This window comes from Schistocerca serialis, chromosome 3 (genome assembly GCF_023864345.2).
Source record: "Schistocerca serialis cubense isolate TAMUIC-IGC-003099 chromosome 3, iqSchSeri2.2, whole genome shotgun sequence".
Classification (NCBI taxonomy): domain Eukaryota; kingdom Metazoa; phylum Arthropoda; class Insecta; order Orthoptera; family Acrididae; genus Schistocerca; species Schistocerca serialis.
Genome location: NC_064640.1, coordinates 357,745,911 through 357,760,519, shown reverse-complemented (window position 1 = coordinate 357,760,519; position 14,609 = coordinate 357,745,911). Strand labels below are relative to the sequence as shown.

At 40.4% G+C, this 14,609-nt stretch overlaps 1 pseudogene; it reads left to right on the top strand.

Annotated features, from left to right (window-relative positions):
- LOC126470856 (katanin p60 ATPase-containing subunit A-like 1) overlaps nucleotides 1-12,739 on the top strand; it is a 57,130-nt pseudogene extending 44,391 nt beyond the window's left edge.
- The last annotated feature ends 1,870 nt before the right edge of the window (nucleotides 12,740-14,609 follow it).

Genomic DNA, 14,609 nt, shown 5'->3' with positions numbered 1-14,609 from the left:
CCTTGTGGTTGTTTCACAAGACGATCAGTTATGCCTCGTAGACAACAGCGAACATCGTTTGATCAAATATCCGAGTTCGACAGATGAAGGATAGTGGCTTACCGAGATTGTGGATTATCATACAGAGAAATCGCTAGTCATGTTGGACGAAACCAAACAACTGTAATGCGGATATGTGACCGTTGGGTGCAGGAGGGTACGACGGACCGACGTGGTCGATCGCATTCACCTCGGTGCACCACTGCACGTGCTGATAGGCAAACTGTGCGCATGGCAGTGACGGATCGCTCAGTGACATCCCGAACCATAGTACAGCACATTGCGTCTGTAACGCATCATCCAGTGTCTGCGTGTACCATTCGACGCCGTTTACAGCAGAGTGGTCTGTCCGCAAGACGTCCATTGCTTCGTCTACCATTGACGCAGAACCACAGACGTCTCCGTCGACAATGGTGTGATGACAGACGGATGTGGACGGCAGAATGGAATGACGTTGTCTTTACTGACGAGGCACGCTTCTGTCTGCAGCACCACGATGGTCGAATTCCAGTGTGGAGACACCGTGGAGAGAGGATGCTGGACAGCTGCATTATGCACCGCCACACTGGTCTTGCACCGGGTATTATGGTATGGGGCGGTATTGGATATTACTCTCGCACGCCTCTAGTACGCATTGCCGGTACTTTAAATAGTCGGCGCTACATATCCGAGGTGCTGGAGCCAGTTGTCCTTCCTTACCTTCAGGGCTCGGCCACAGCCGTATTTCAACAGGATAATGCGCGACCACACGTGGCACGCATTGTCCAAAGGTTCTTCGTCAATAACCAGATTGAAGTGCTTCCCTGGCCGGCTCGCTCTCCGGATCTTTCGCCGATAGAAAACATGTGGTCCATGGTTGCTCAACGAGTGACCCAGATTACATCCCTAGCTGCCACACCAGATGATCTTTGGCAACGCGTGGAAGCTGCTTGAGCTGCTGTACCCCAGGAACACATCCAACGTCTCTTTGACTCAATGCCGAGACGTGTGGCAGCGGTGATCTCCAACAATGGCGGCTACTCTGGCTACTGATTCTGGCAGGAACCACATGTCACAGACGTCTGTAAACGTAATCATTTGATACTTGGTCAACATGTTATCTACAAAATAAATTTTGTTGTGCTACCTCTTGTCTTTCTTGGTGTTGCATTTACGGTGGCCAGCAGTGTATGTGTTGCACAGTTAACTGATTGCAACACCGCGACAGTGTTTCTCTCCCCTTTCGTGGATAGTGTTCTGTCACAAGAAAGTTCATAGTTGAACTGACTGATCACAGTTCCATACAGAACTAATATCGATGTTTTCTCTCGTGACATGCTCATTGACGTCAGCAACAAACGTTTGAGCTCTTTCAATCAGCTCTTCTTCGTCATCCTTATCTTTTTGTGCTTGGAGCATAGTGATACGGCGTGATGTTATCCTATACTCCTTTTTCAAATTAGTAATAAATCCTAGTGAAGCTGTAAAGTTTGTACACCCGAGATTTCTGGCTACGTCCAATGCCCAATGTTGTAAATGCCAATAATGAACGGTGGAACCGCATTCTCGCGCTTCATCGAATTTCGCCATTACACGCTCCTTGATGGTCTTGAACAGCAGTGTACGATTTCCTTTGAAAACTGTATTTCCTTCTCTTTTCTTTGCCACGTAATCCAGTATGTTTTTAATATTGCTTTTAGACTTCAGTTTAGGATATCTTTTCAGAAGCTTGTCGTATGTGTCGAAACCTCTTACGTAATAATCATCGTACATGTTCTCGAGTGTGTTGTCATCAAACGCCGTGATGATACTTGCAACTTTAACCTTCTTCTTAGGAGACGGTTGGTATTCACTGTCACTGCTTCCATCGCCTCTTCCCGCACTTGCCGTAGCACTACCGTTTGCAATGAGTTGTTCGTCATTATCATCCCTATCATCATCATTATGTGTTAGTGTAAAAACAGTATCTGTTTCTAACTTATGCTCATATTTCTGCGCTATAATAGACACCAGAAATCATGCGAATCATTCGTCTTCTACACCAATACCATCTTCGCGAAGAAGGGTTCTTCGTAACTTCTTCTCAACCAATCGCAATACATTAGCAGGATTGATTATCAATCGCCGACCCATCTGACGCTTCAATACACAAATAATGTCACAAAACGCAACTTCAGAGGCACGCTGCACCGTCCCTACTGGTCCCGACTGGCGTACCGGCAGGTCAGAGTGCAATGCGGCATGGCATACGCAGTGCCTCTAACGGACGACTGCAGAGTTTTGCAGATGCGGGAGTATCAATAGTGCAATAAGAGACCTTTACATTATTTCTCACACTATTTTGGTGTATTTCTGTTTGTTCGAGCCCAAGTACTTTCCTGGTCAGTGACAAGAAGCAACACAGTTCAATGCAGAAATACATACACATTGCGTGAAAAGATGTAATAAAGTTGAATAGCATTACTGTCAAAAGCTGCTAAATGGAGGTCCCCATAAACCCATTGGATTATACAGCTTATACAGCTGTGTCACAGCCAGCCACAGGTTTCAAGTCCGTCATTACATTGCTAGCTGTGAGACGGACCGAGCAGCTATAGCGCCTCCTTAGTGTTTCTTCTTCGCTGTTACTAGATGGCATGAATGTAATATACCATTGGAAAGTTGAGAAATCAGTCTGTTTGGTGGTGAGTACCACACACGATTTCTTTCGATATTTTACGAGTTTTAAGCAAACACTTTCAGGTTTTGTTTGGTTTATTCTCCCCAATCCCATCAAGAAAACACCCCCCCAGAAGTTGTGCAGTGTGTAAAGCAAGGAAGAAGAAAAGTGATACACGATATGAATGTGAGAAACTCTAGTGGCGTTGAACATGCCTGCATTTTTCGGGTATATCACACCAACAAAAACTTCTAAAACAGTGTTATCTTCATTCCTCAACAATTCAATAAATAGTGAGGATAGATTTATAAAGAACTGTAATCAAAAATATATATAACTTTGAGGAAAGTTTGTAAGACAACATATGATGATTTTCGTAAATTTAAATAGTAAATGTATGGTCAACTGTGGGAAAAATATTAGTAAGTCACTGGGTGAAATGGGAGAAAGATGAAGAATGGATGTGAACTAAAATAAAGTAGGATATGAGAAATATACTTAAAATGCACTTAAACTGGGCAGTTCACATTCGTATTCGTAGGCAGGAACAAATGTCAACAGCAAAACCAATTTCTGTTTTATATGAAACGAAAACAAATATGGAATTATTTACTCCAACAATCAATACAGATGCAAGCAAAAATCGAGCAGAATACAATCAGCTTATTCACAGTGCAGTTCAAAGAGTGCAATACACACAGGAAGTCATATATCAGGAACACAATGCGATGAAACCCACTTCTGTTTACTGCGAAACGAAATCAAATACGGAAGACATTAAATCACTCGATAAGAAAGCGAGATGATGTACTGATAATTTTGCAGTGCTCCAAATGTCATGGCAGAGAATCGAGGTCATGTTACCGGAAGTCCCCCTAATGTGAATTTCACCCCCCCCCCCCTCCCACTACACACACATCGCTCTGCTGAGACTACCAGACACTGACTATGCGAGAACTGTCTCCAGTGTTCACGAGATCCAAATTGAATCACATAACTGTAGTGCTTATGACGGGTCAAAACTGCACTAGAATGTTGGCTCCCACAAAGATAATGCACTAAGACTTATACAAAAAACCTTAAGATAGTAAACACTAGTCTAGAAAGTAAAATACAAAGGTACAATTCACTTTTTCGAAGAAATACGTGGGAATAAAAATTAAACTATGCACTGTGAATAAAACAAACTAATATCGCTCCAGGTGCGTCTGTGGAAGCGGTGCCGCAAAAATGCGTGAAAGGACCAGAGCTGTCACGACGGTCCCACGTGGCACGCACACATGCGAGTCAGCAGAAGAAGCAACGGCAGTGCGAACTGAGCTGTCGTATAGTACAGACGCGAATTTCGAGATTCTGTAATTTCAGTCCGTGGATCAGGAGGGTCGAGCTTAACGCGAGCTCCCCACAGACTCATACGGATCTTTGTTTTTCACTCTCCCTTTGCTTCATCATGTCTGCGAAACACACAGCACCCCCACGATCACGAGAAAAAGATTCGTTTCGTTCCGGACATGCTTCCACTGTTCTCCTGCCCTCACACAACCAGACGACACGCTCGTCACCGAGGAGGGTACACCGTCTGGGGTCGGTGTTCGAGCGGAACTGTTATGCAAAGACAATTATCGCGATCGACGGTTAATGGACATTGCGAATCAATTTCATTTTTGTCACTTGTTCATTTACTCATTTGACAAAATAATTTTCGGAAAGTGTACTTATCAATTTCCTGTTACCACACCGTCGAACAAAGTGCGTGGGTGTCAGTAAAGTCGGATCACTCTACAACTGACATGTAAGCGGCGATACCCACACGTTCCCGCTTCACTGGTGACCCCAACACGATCGCTACGCTAAATACGCGGTGATGAACTTTCATCAGTATGAGTGATGCAGAACCACAAGTGATCTAACGCTTTCGTCCTCGCGTATGAAGAGTGAGTTCACGAACAAAACTTCGTGAACTAGGCGCTAAAGCAAGGTGACAGCTTTGGAAGAACTGCAAAAGACAATAGACAGTGTACAACAGACGATACTTGAGCTGCTAGTGCGCAACCAGAGACTGGAGAACAAGTTTACGGGAGTGGCAGAAAGCGCAGGATGTGTGTTTTGGTTAGGCTGCCCTCCATTTGGCCCCGTGGCCCAATCATGTGGTTCAGCCAAGTGGAGGCAGTTTTCATGAGCAACATCACCTGTGACCTCGCCAAATTTGGACATGTCATGAGCCAGCTAGATCAAGACTATGCAGCCAAAGTGTGGGATATCACCACCACGCCGACATAGTCTTCATATAAGTGACTAACAGAGGAGTTAATAAGGTGAATTGCATCACTGCGGGAACAACAGGTGAATCAGTTGCTGCGACAACAGGAGAGATTATATTAGATTAGATTAGATTAGATTAATACTAGTTCCATGGATCATGAATACGATATTTTGTAATGATGTGGAACGAGTCAAATTTTCCAATACATGACATAATTAAGTTAATTTAACAACATAATTGAGTTAATATAACAACTTTTTTATTTTTTGTTTTTTTTTTAATTTTTTTAATAATTTTTTTGTTTGTTTTTTTTCTTTTTTTCTTAATTTATATCTAAAAATTCCTCTATGGAGTAGAAGGAGTTGTCATTCAGAAATTCTTTTAATTTCTTCTTAAATACTTGTTGGTTATCTGTCAGACTTTTGATACTATTTGGTAAGTGACCAAAGACTTTAGTGGCAGTATAATTCACCCCTTTCTGTGCCAAAATTATATTTAATATTGAATAGTGAAGATCATCCTTTCTCCTAGTATTGTAGTTATGCACACTACTATTACTTTTCAATTGGGTTTGGTTGTTAATAACAAATTTCATAAGAGAGTATATATACTGAGAAGCTACTGTGAATATCTCTAGATCCTTAAATAAATGTCTGCAGGATGATCTTGGGTGGACTCCAGCTATTATTCTGACTACACGCTTTTGTGCAATAAATATTTTATTCCTCAGTGATGAATTACCTCAAAATATGATGCCATATGCAAGCAATGAGTGAAAATAGACGTAGTAAGCTAATTTACTAAGATGTTTATCACCAAAATTTGTAATGACCCTTATTGTATAAGTAGCTGAACTCAAAAGTTTCAGCAGATCATCAATGTGTTTCTTCCAATTTAATTTCACATCAATGGACACACCTAAAAATTTTCAATATTCTACCTTAGCTATATGCTTCTGATTAAGGTCTATATTTATTAATGGCGTCATACCATTTACTGTACGGAAGTGTATCTACTGTGTCTTATCAAAATTCAGTGAGAGTCCGTTTACAAGGAACCACTTAGTAATTTTCTGAAAGACATTATTGACAATTTCATCAGTTAATTCTTGTTTGTCAGGTGTGATTACTATACTTGTATCATCAGCAAAGAGAACTAACTTTGCCTCTTCATGAATATAGAATGGCAAGTTATTAATATATATTAAGAACAACAACAGACCCAAGACTGACCCTTGTGGAACCCCATTCTTGATAGTTCCCCAGTTTGAGGAATGTGCTGATCTTTGCATATTATGAGAACTGCTTATTTCAATGTGCAATGACAGGAGGCCATCGCAGTTCCTGCGCCATTTTCAGAGCCTCGCACAGTCCGACATGGTCCTAGACTTGCTATTGCATGCTGTCTGGATGCGCAGCGTTCCAGCACAAGTGCAAGCAGCCATTGCTGCACAAACAGAAATGCAGCTGGACACTGTCATGAACTTGGCTGATAGGGTGTGTGACGCACCGGCAACAACACCCAATACCACCGCCGTGGCAGCCTACAATGCTGTTGCCGTGCCTGCAAATTTGGCTTTGTTGTGATATGTGTCTGCCGTAGTTACCAGTACAGATGCCAACCTGCCCTACCTAGTTCGAGACCTGGCTGCAAAGGTGGCAGTACACAGGTCGACCAGTTGGCACACTCACAAACAGAGAGCAGCAGTCCCCATAGTGGCACAGATTTCGATACCACCGATCTGGCTCCCACCACCATCAGCGTGTTACCAGCCATTCTGGTGGTAAGCCGACAACATTAGAGCATCAGCTGAGTGGGCACTGCTGGTATCATTCCTGCTTTAGCTATAAAGCGACAAAGTGTCGGCCTCTCTGCTTGCACCCAAATGCCAGCTGCAAATGGGCCTAGGTTCACCCAGCTGCAGTGCAATATCCAGGCATCTCCTCAAAATGGAATGGCCTAGCAGCGTGAAGTACCTCATCTGCATGGGTTCCAATCTGTCTCTTTCGCCTTGATTTATGCTAAGAGCTTGCTGGAAGGCCTAGACAATCTCTTATGGTGGCAAACAACTCAACAATAAAAATGTACAGCACTTGTCACAGAAATTTGGATCCTGGACTGTGTCGCACCTTTCCTTGTAAGTTTGTTGTGGCTGATGTCAACAAACCAATCCGGGGTGCGAATTTCCTTGGTCACAACAACATATTAGCTGACATTACAAGTGCCCTTCTGATTTGACAACAAATTTGAAAATAGAGTTACAGTAACAGCTGGCTGCCTCGTTCAGTGTTAAACTAGTGAAGTTCCCCAGACCATATGCAGATATACTGGACAAATTTCCAGAGCCCACTTGTCTGCCTTGTGCACTGAGGCATGTCGAACATTCAGCAGTCCACCACATTATGACTACATGTGGACCACCAACCTCATGCTGTCCACATCAACTTGCACCCGAGTGACTTGCTGTAGTAAAGGCTGAGTTCGAGGCCGTGTTGTGACAGTGCATTGTTCGTCCACCATGTAGCCAATGGTCCTCTGCCTTGCAATTTGTGCCAAAGATAGATAATTTTTGGTGCCCATGAGGAGATTGGTTGGTTGGTTGGTTTTGGGGAAGGAGACCAGACAGCGAGGTCATCAGTCTCATCGGATTAGGGAAGGACGGGGAAGGAAGTCGGCCGTGCCATGCCCATGAGGAGACTACCTACCTTAAATGTACAAACGGTGCCAGACCGATACCTCAAACCACGCCTATAGAAATGTAGCCACGCCTTGGTGGGCTCTGTTATACTTAGCAAAATTAACTGCACGAAGGTGTTCATGCAGATCCCTGTGGTACCTGAAGACATTCAGAAAACAGTAATTATAATGCCCTTCATTCTTTTTGAAAGCTTATACTTGTCATTCGGTCTACAGAATATTGCCCAGACATAGCAGCATTTACTGGATGGCATTTTACGAGGCATATTTGTGGTATTTTATGTACCTCACTGATATCCTCATCTATTCAAAGTCATCTGAATGCCATCACTGCCACATAACGACCATCTTTCAGTGGCTGAGCGAGGCCGGCATAGTCATTAATCCCTCAAAAATTATGTTTGGGGTCACACAAATTGAGTTTCAAGGGCATTTACTCAGAGCCACTACTGGGTAAGGTGCAGGGGATGTTGAACAAGGTGCACCCACAGACACACAAAGGCTTACGCCACTATCTTGACATGATAAATTTTTATCGGTGCCATCTGCCTAATGCCACCACATTGCTGGAACCTCTGACTGTGGTGCTACGTGGTCCTACCTTGAAGCCGGCCAGTGTGGCAGTACGGTTCTAGGCACTTCAGTCTGGAACTGCGTGACCGCTACGGTCGCAGGTTCGAATCCTACCTCGGGCATGGATGTATGTGATGTCCTTAGGTTAGTTAGGTTTAAGTAGTTCCAAGTTCTAGGGGACTGATGACCACAGATGTTAAGTCCCATAGTGCTCAGAGCCATTTGAACCATTTTTTCCTACCTTGAAGGGAGAGACCCTTGTTAACTGGTAGTATGCAATGGAGAGAGGATCTATTAACTCCAAACGAAGCCTTGCAGAAGTGACACTGCTCTCTCACCTGGTGCACGACGCTCAACTGGCTGTGGTCATGAATGCTAACCAGACAGCTATAGGTGCAGTGCTTCAACAGCGCATTGGCAGCAGCTGGCAGATGCTCAGTTTCTTCTCATGGAAGCTTTCAGAGTGGCAACACACATGGAGTGCTAAGGATTGTGAGTTGCTTGCATTGTTCAAGGCAGTAAAATTCTGCCGCCTATCAGTAGAAGCTCATCCCTTTGTAATTTTCACCAACCACAAGCCCCTAACTCACGTATTTCAGTACAATAATACCACGTGTACGCCACACCAATACTGGCAGTTGGAGTACGTCTCACAGTTCTTCACGGACATCCTCCATTACCACAATAAAGAAAAATTTTAATGGAGCAAAAAATAGTACGTTCATAGTGAAAAATGCAACAGGAAATGACAGTGAAAGGAAGTTTGTTGACATTAATCAATAGCAGTTGAAACAGAAACAGCAGTATCTTTCATAAATATAATACAACAGTGAAAAATGACATTTCCTAACATTTATACAAACCTAGCAATGCACAGGAAGGAGTAAATTATCCACCTGTTGGCTCTCTTCCAAGATTTGTGTAGTGATCTTGAGGATGTTATGCGTATAAAATAATTTTGAAAACAAATTACTCTACACAGAGTATATGCAGAGTTTGTTCTACTGGACAAGTGAAGACTATGTTATGTATCTTAAACCCACTGCATCATTTGAGCACATTCCGTAAACTGACTTAGAGACAGTGGATGTCGTAAAGAGTTTGGTGTATCCACACAGTCTGTGTTACTGATGAGAATTAATTCGCCTTCATTACACAGAATAAATCCTATATTATTTGTATGTGGCAGTTTCTTCCTTTCCAATTTCTCTTTCACAGACTTTGTGTAATGGACCCTTTTTTACACAGATTGTCATTACTGATATCAGGATGTTTCATGTTGTTTCAGATGAAACAAGATCTGCCTTGGTGAAACTACGCCTAGAAGGAGTAAATGTTGATCCTCCTCTAGATACTAACAAAGTTGCTGACAGCCTTAAGGGCTACACAGGATCAGACATAAGTAATGTATGTAGGTAAGTAAAATACAATTTGTTGAAAATCAAAGTACACTACTAAGGCAGAACATTATGACCATCTTTCTTCCATTTAAATGAGGGAAGCTGATAACCAAAGCAACTTGACAAATATGATTTTCCAGTGAATATCACAGATGTGACATGGCTTGAAAAATGAAACAGTGCTGGAGGAGATAATAGTGCTGGAGAGCACACAATTCATGATTCATGATTGCTCATGTCTTTCTGCACCCATGTGTGTGCACTAATTTATCCATTGACACCAATACATATTATGTCATTCAGCATTACAGGATTCACCTTAGAAAATAGTGTAAGAGAAATGTGTTATCTTCTCTAATAAATCAGGCTTCTTGTTTCATTATGTTAAATGATGCACCAGAACATACTGGCATCTTGGAGATCACCTGAACAACACACACATCATGAGACATAAATAAATAGGCCAGTGATCACAATACCATGTTATGAGTGGCATCCATCTGTGTTTACCTCAGCATTACACAAGGCAATTAGTAATATCCCTGTTATGATCAAGTTTTTATGCCAGTGGTTGACTCACAGAAAATTACATGAATGATCAGTATATTCTTGCTTATAAATGTAGACTGTCACTAACAAAATACTAAATAAAGTAGTTAAACATATTAGTAATAGTATTAACTGAAAGACTTTGAATATTCTGTACTACTGTCAGTCATGCTGCATGGCAGCTTATGTAACAGTGACCCAACTGCTAATGGTTGACACAGTAATTTCATTTCATAAATAACAACAGGTCACACTTATCTCTGTAACATAATAGACCATTATATGAATAAATCACTGCTCACTGTTATGATTTAAGCTACTTCATGAAACCATCATTTTCTCATATATCATATAACAAATTAGAGTTAATAAGTCTGACAGACAACAAGCAGCCTTGTTTAACTTTCAAAGAGGAAAAATTCTGTGCAGTATGAAGCATGAATTATGGATGCCAGTATGGAATCAGAGGACAATTGAGCCACAGGCTAAAATCCTACCTACATGACAGACAAGAGAAAATAATCTCAGATGGGATTAACATGTAGGTAAGAGGGCTGGAGTCCAAATGGGGAATGGTAAATTATGGAGCCCTACAAGACTCTGTCCTCAGTCACCTGCTATTTCTTATCCACAAGCATTGTGATACACTATAAAACATCCACAGATGTAGAGTTTAATGCCATATTATTACTTGCAGATGTTCTGAACTGGTTCACAGTAAATTCCCTGACAATAAACCTCATCAAAACCAATTATATTTACCTCCATTCTAATCAGGAAAGCCCATAAGAAATTAACACTGCACTTGAGAGCCATCAGATACAGTGGGCATATTGTTTGAAATAATTAGGGATACTAATGAATAACAGGTTTAACTGTGAACATCACATCCTTCAAATCTTGAAAAGGATAATCTCCCAACTCTGAGACATCAACGTCTCAAAATCTGCTTATTTTGGTTACTTCCAGTCGCTCATCTTGTGCGGCAGTTCACTGATACTGAAAAAAGTCTTTATCATCCAGAGAAAGATTGTCAGAGTGGTGTGTGGACTGCCTCTAAAAATTTCATGTCCTAATCTTTTGAAGCAAATAGAGATATTAATTACTACCTCTCAAAATCTCTTTTTGATCATGCCATTCATGCGTCACAATACTTCTCAATATGAAATAAATGAATGAGTACGGCCATCGCCATAACACAAGAAGGAAATGTGGCATACAATAAAACTTGAAGAATTTTCTCTAGTGCAAAAATGTGTAAAATGCACTAGCACAAAAATCTTGAACTCACCTCCAAGTCATATTAAATCCCTACAAGGCAGTAACTGAATGTTTAAAAGTAAGCTGGAGCAGTTTCATCTTGAAAAAGTTTCTGTTCTCTAGACAAATTCTTTAACAGACACAGGTAAGAGCATTTTCCATATCTACCTGTGTTTTGCTGTTTTATTGTCTCTTTCTTCTTTAATTAGATCTTATAAATCACATTGTGTCCTGTAAGTTATAAAGATGGTTACTGTATTTTATAAATCAAAGGCTGTGTTTAGGTAATATCTGAAATTTACATTTTAAACTCTGTATTGACATAAACATACAAAATGAGTTAACAGTTTCAAGTCATTCCACAAGCATGTGTGATCACACAATAATGGATAAATGGAATGTGTATCAGAATAAATAAATAAAAACACATTCCACTATTTCTCTGGCAATTTCAGTTTCTATCTACAGTGAAAGGAATTTTTCCTCATCACATAATAAGTATTCTCAATGGGTTACAACTTAGATGACATTGCAGGCCAATGGATAGAGATCATAGCTTTTCAACAAGCTGTGTGTTAAGTAAACATTGGATTTAAAATGGTGAAAAATTGCAGTGTATATCATGCAATGAAATAGCAATAAATGGTACAGTTGGACAGTTGTAATATATCACTGTCTATCTCACAGCCTCTAGTGAACACAATAAGTGATAACAAACAGTAACTGGTGTCACATCAGACTGTAGCACTTGATATTTCTGACACATGATGCTTATGAACCAGTACTAATTACCTGTTGTGCTTTGCAGTGACAATCATTGCTGTTGTCAGAATGGTATAGAAACTTGAAGCGGGCAAGATCAGAGAAAATAATGCTTGCTCAGTTTAGTTGTACCAGACATTTGAGTATTGACTCAGATGCAAATTGATGCTGAGGATTCAAACACAAATGGCAGAAGGTCACCTATGTTGTGGTACTGAGTTATGGATTCTAATGTGTTATAGATTCCAGAGCTCAGTATAAAATGCATGAAATGTTACTAAAAAAACCACCCCACTTGATCCTGAAACAGTAAATTAAACCTTTGTGTAATTATTCATGTTTTGTGTGCTCTTCTCAGGGATGCTGCCCTTATGGCAATGAGGCATAAAATATGTGGCAGGAGTCCAGAAGAAATTAAGAAAATCAAGAAAGAAGATGTTGATCTACCAGTAACTATGCAGGATTTTGATGAAGCATTAACAAGATGTAAAAAAAAGTGTGTCAGCAGGAGACATTGCAAAATATGAAGTTTGGATGGAAGAATTTGGATCTTGCTAGAGACCTTGAAGTGATGATTATTTTTTATGAAGTGTAAAATGACATGTGATATAATTTTCTAGCATGTTCAGACTGAAATAAAGATTATCCATGTATGGTATTCTTAAACTAATCTTTCCCATACTCACTAACCATTATTACTGATTTGCTCATTTTTTGAAACAAAATATTTACTAATTGTGTCTGGACTATTTGTTAAGATTTACTGTGGTGTGTTCCATAGAATCGAACAAAGATATGAAAATTGTTTTGCCTCATTCTCATTAAGAAGAAAGAATTCTTATTGTAGCGTTTGGCTGTCAGCGTTAGTCCTATGTACTTTATATGGGCAGTTTTCTGGTATCAGAATGAGCCCAAGGAGCTTTAGAATGGATAATATATTTTTTCCTTATCCCTTTTCATACATTATTTTTTAACTTAATCATTTTTCATTGTTGCATATTCTAAACTTTTTTAAATTGTTGTTCCTAACCAACCTATGGTATACAATATAAGAGATATGGGATAAATGATATATTAGCATCATAAATACCAGAAATATTTATGTGAAATGGATGAGTACCCCAAAAACATGTAGTTTACATGTCTACATCTACATCTACATCTACATTTATACTCTGCAAGCCACCCAAAGGTGTGTGGCGGAGGGCATTTTACGTGCCACTGTCATTACCTCCCTTTCCTGTTCCAGTCTTGTTGAACTTCATGCATATATGTTAAGTTATTGAGCCAGCCATGCAGTTTGTATACAAATGCACTGTGCTAACACCCAAATCTGTACATAAATCAAAATGAACCAAATCCAAAGAAAACACATTAGGTTGGCTAATGATGGTGTCACACACTGCGTGGTGCCTAGTGGAGTACAAATGTAAATGACATACACATTACTAGGACCAAAATTGATAAAGTACAAGAAATTATAGAACATATTAGCTTAAAAATATGTTGTAGAAATCTTAAGTAATGACCAGTACAATTGGTGATGCACCACAAATTTGTATAAAATACAAAGATAACAAAGTACACAAATTTAGGTACCTTGGGGAGATCATCAAAGAAAATTGAGTGAAAAAAGAAGCACTTTGGAAGTGAATGCAAGAACTCAACAAAGCACATCAGGCATAAAAGCAATCTAAAACACAAAGTCATCTCCTGAAAGACATCGATAAATTATTGTGAAACCATTTTGTATTGTCTCAGTCAGAACCAAATGGACGAGTCACAATATTTTTTTCCCATTATTTTGCACTTAGGAGAACTGTCCTACTTCCACAGTGATGTCAAAGGGGTGGGGGAAAACTGTGTAGCAAAATTTGGCTCTTTTGAGTTTCCCACCACCTTTTGATTTTCGCACCATTTTGCACTTATAGCAGTTTACCTATGTCAGAAGGATGGGGGAGGGGACAAAATCTGTCAGAGTTGCATGGCATCATTAACGATGATGTAGATGAGGGGGAAATCTAGCAAAAATGCAGACTATCCTGAAACTGGCCTAGCCCAACTACTGAAGAATTCATTAATCAGCAGTTGCGGGCATTATTGAGGAAAGTATCAATCCGGTGGAGCACCTGTGGTGATCATCCCCAAAAAAGAGTGTGTATGGATAGCTCAAAATCATATCAGTTTTGTTTTAGTTACAGATAACTCAGTAGTCGCATGATTACAGGTGCTTATCTGATCTCAAATGTGGCAGAAACTATGGATAATTTTGGATAGACTCCACCATGGACTTAAAGAGTGGTTATCACCAGCTAGAAGCAATACTGGAAGACCAGCCAAAAATGCATTTATTGTTCCTATGGGTAACTACCAATACTGGTATATGCCATTTGGATTAAAGAATGTGGCAGCCACATTTCAGCATTTG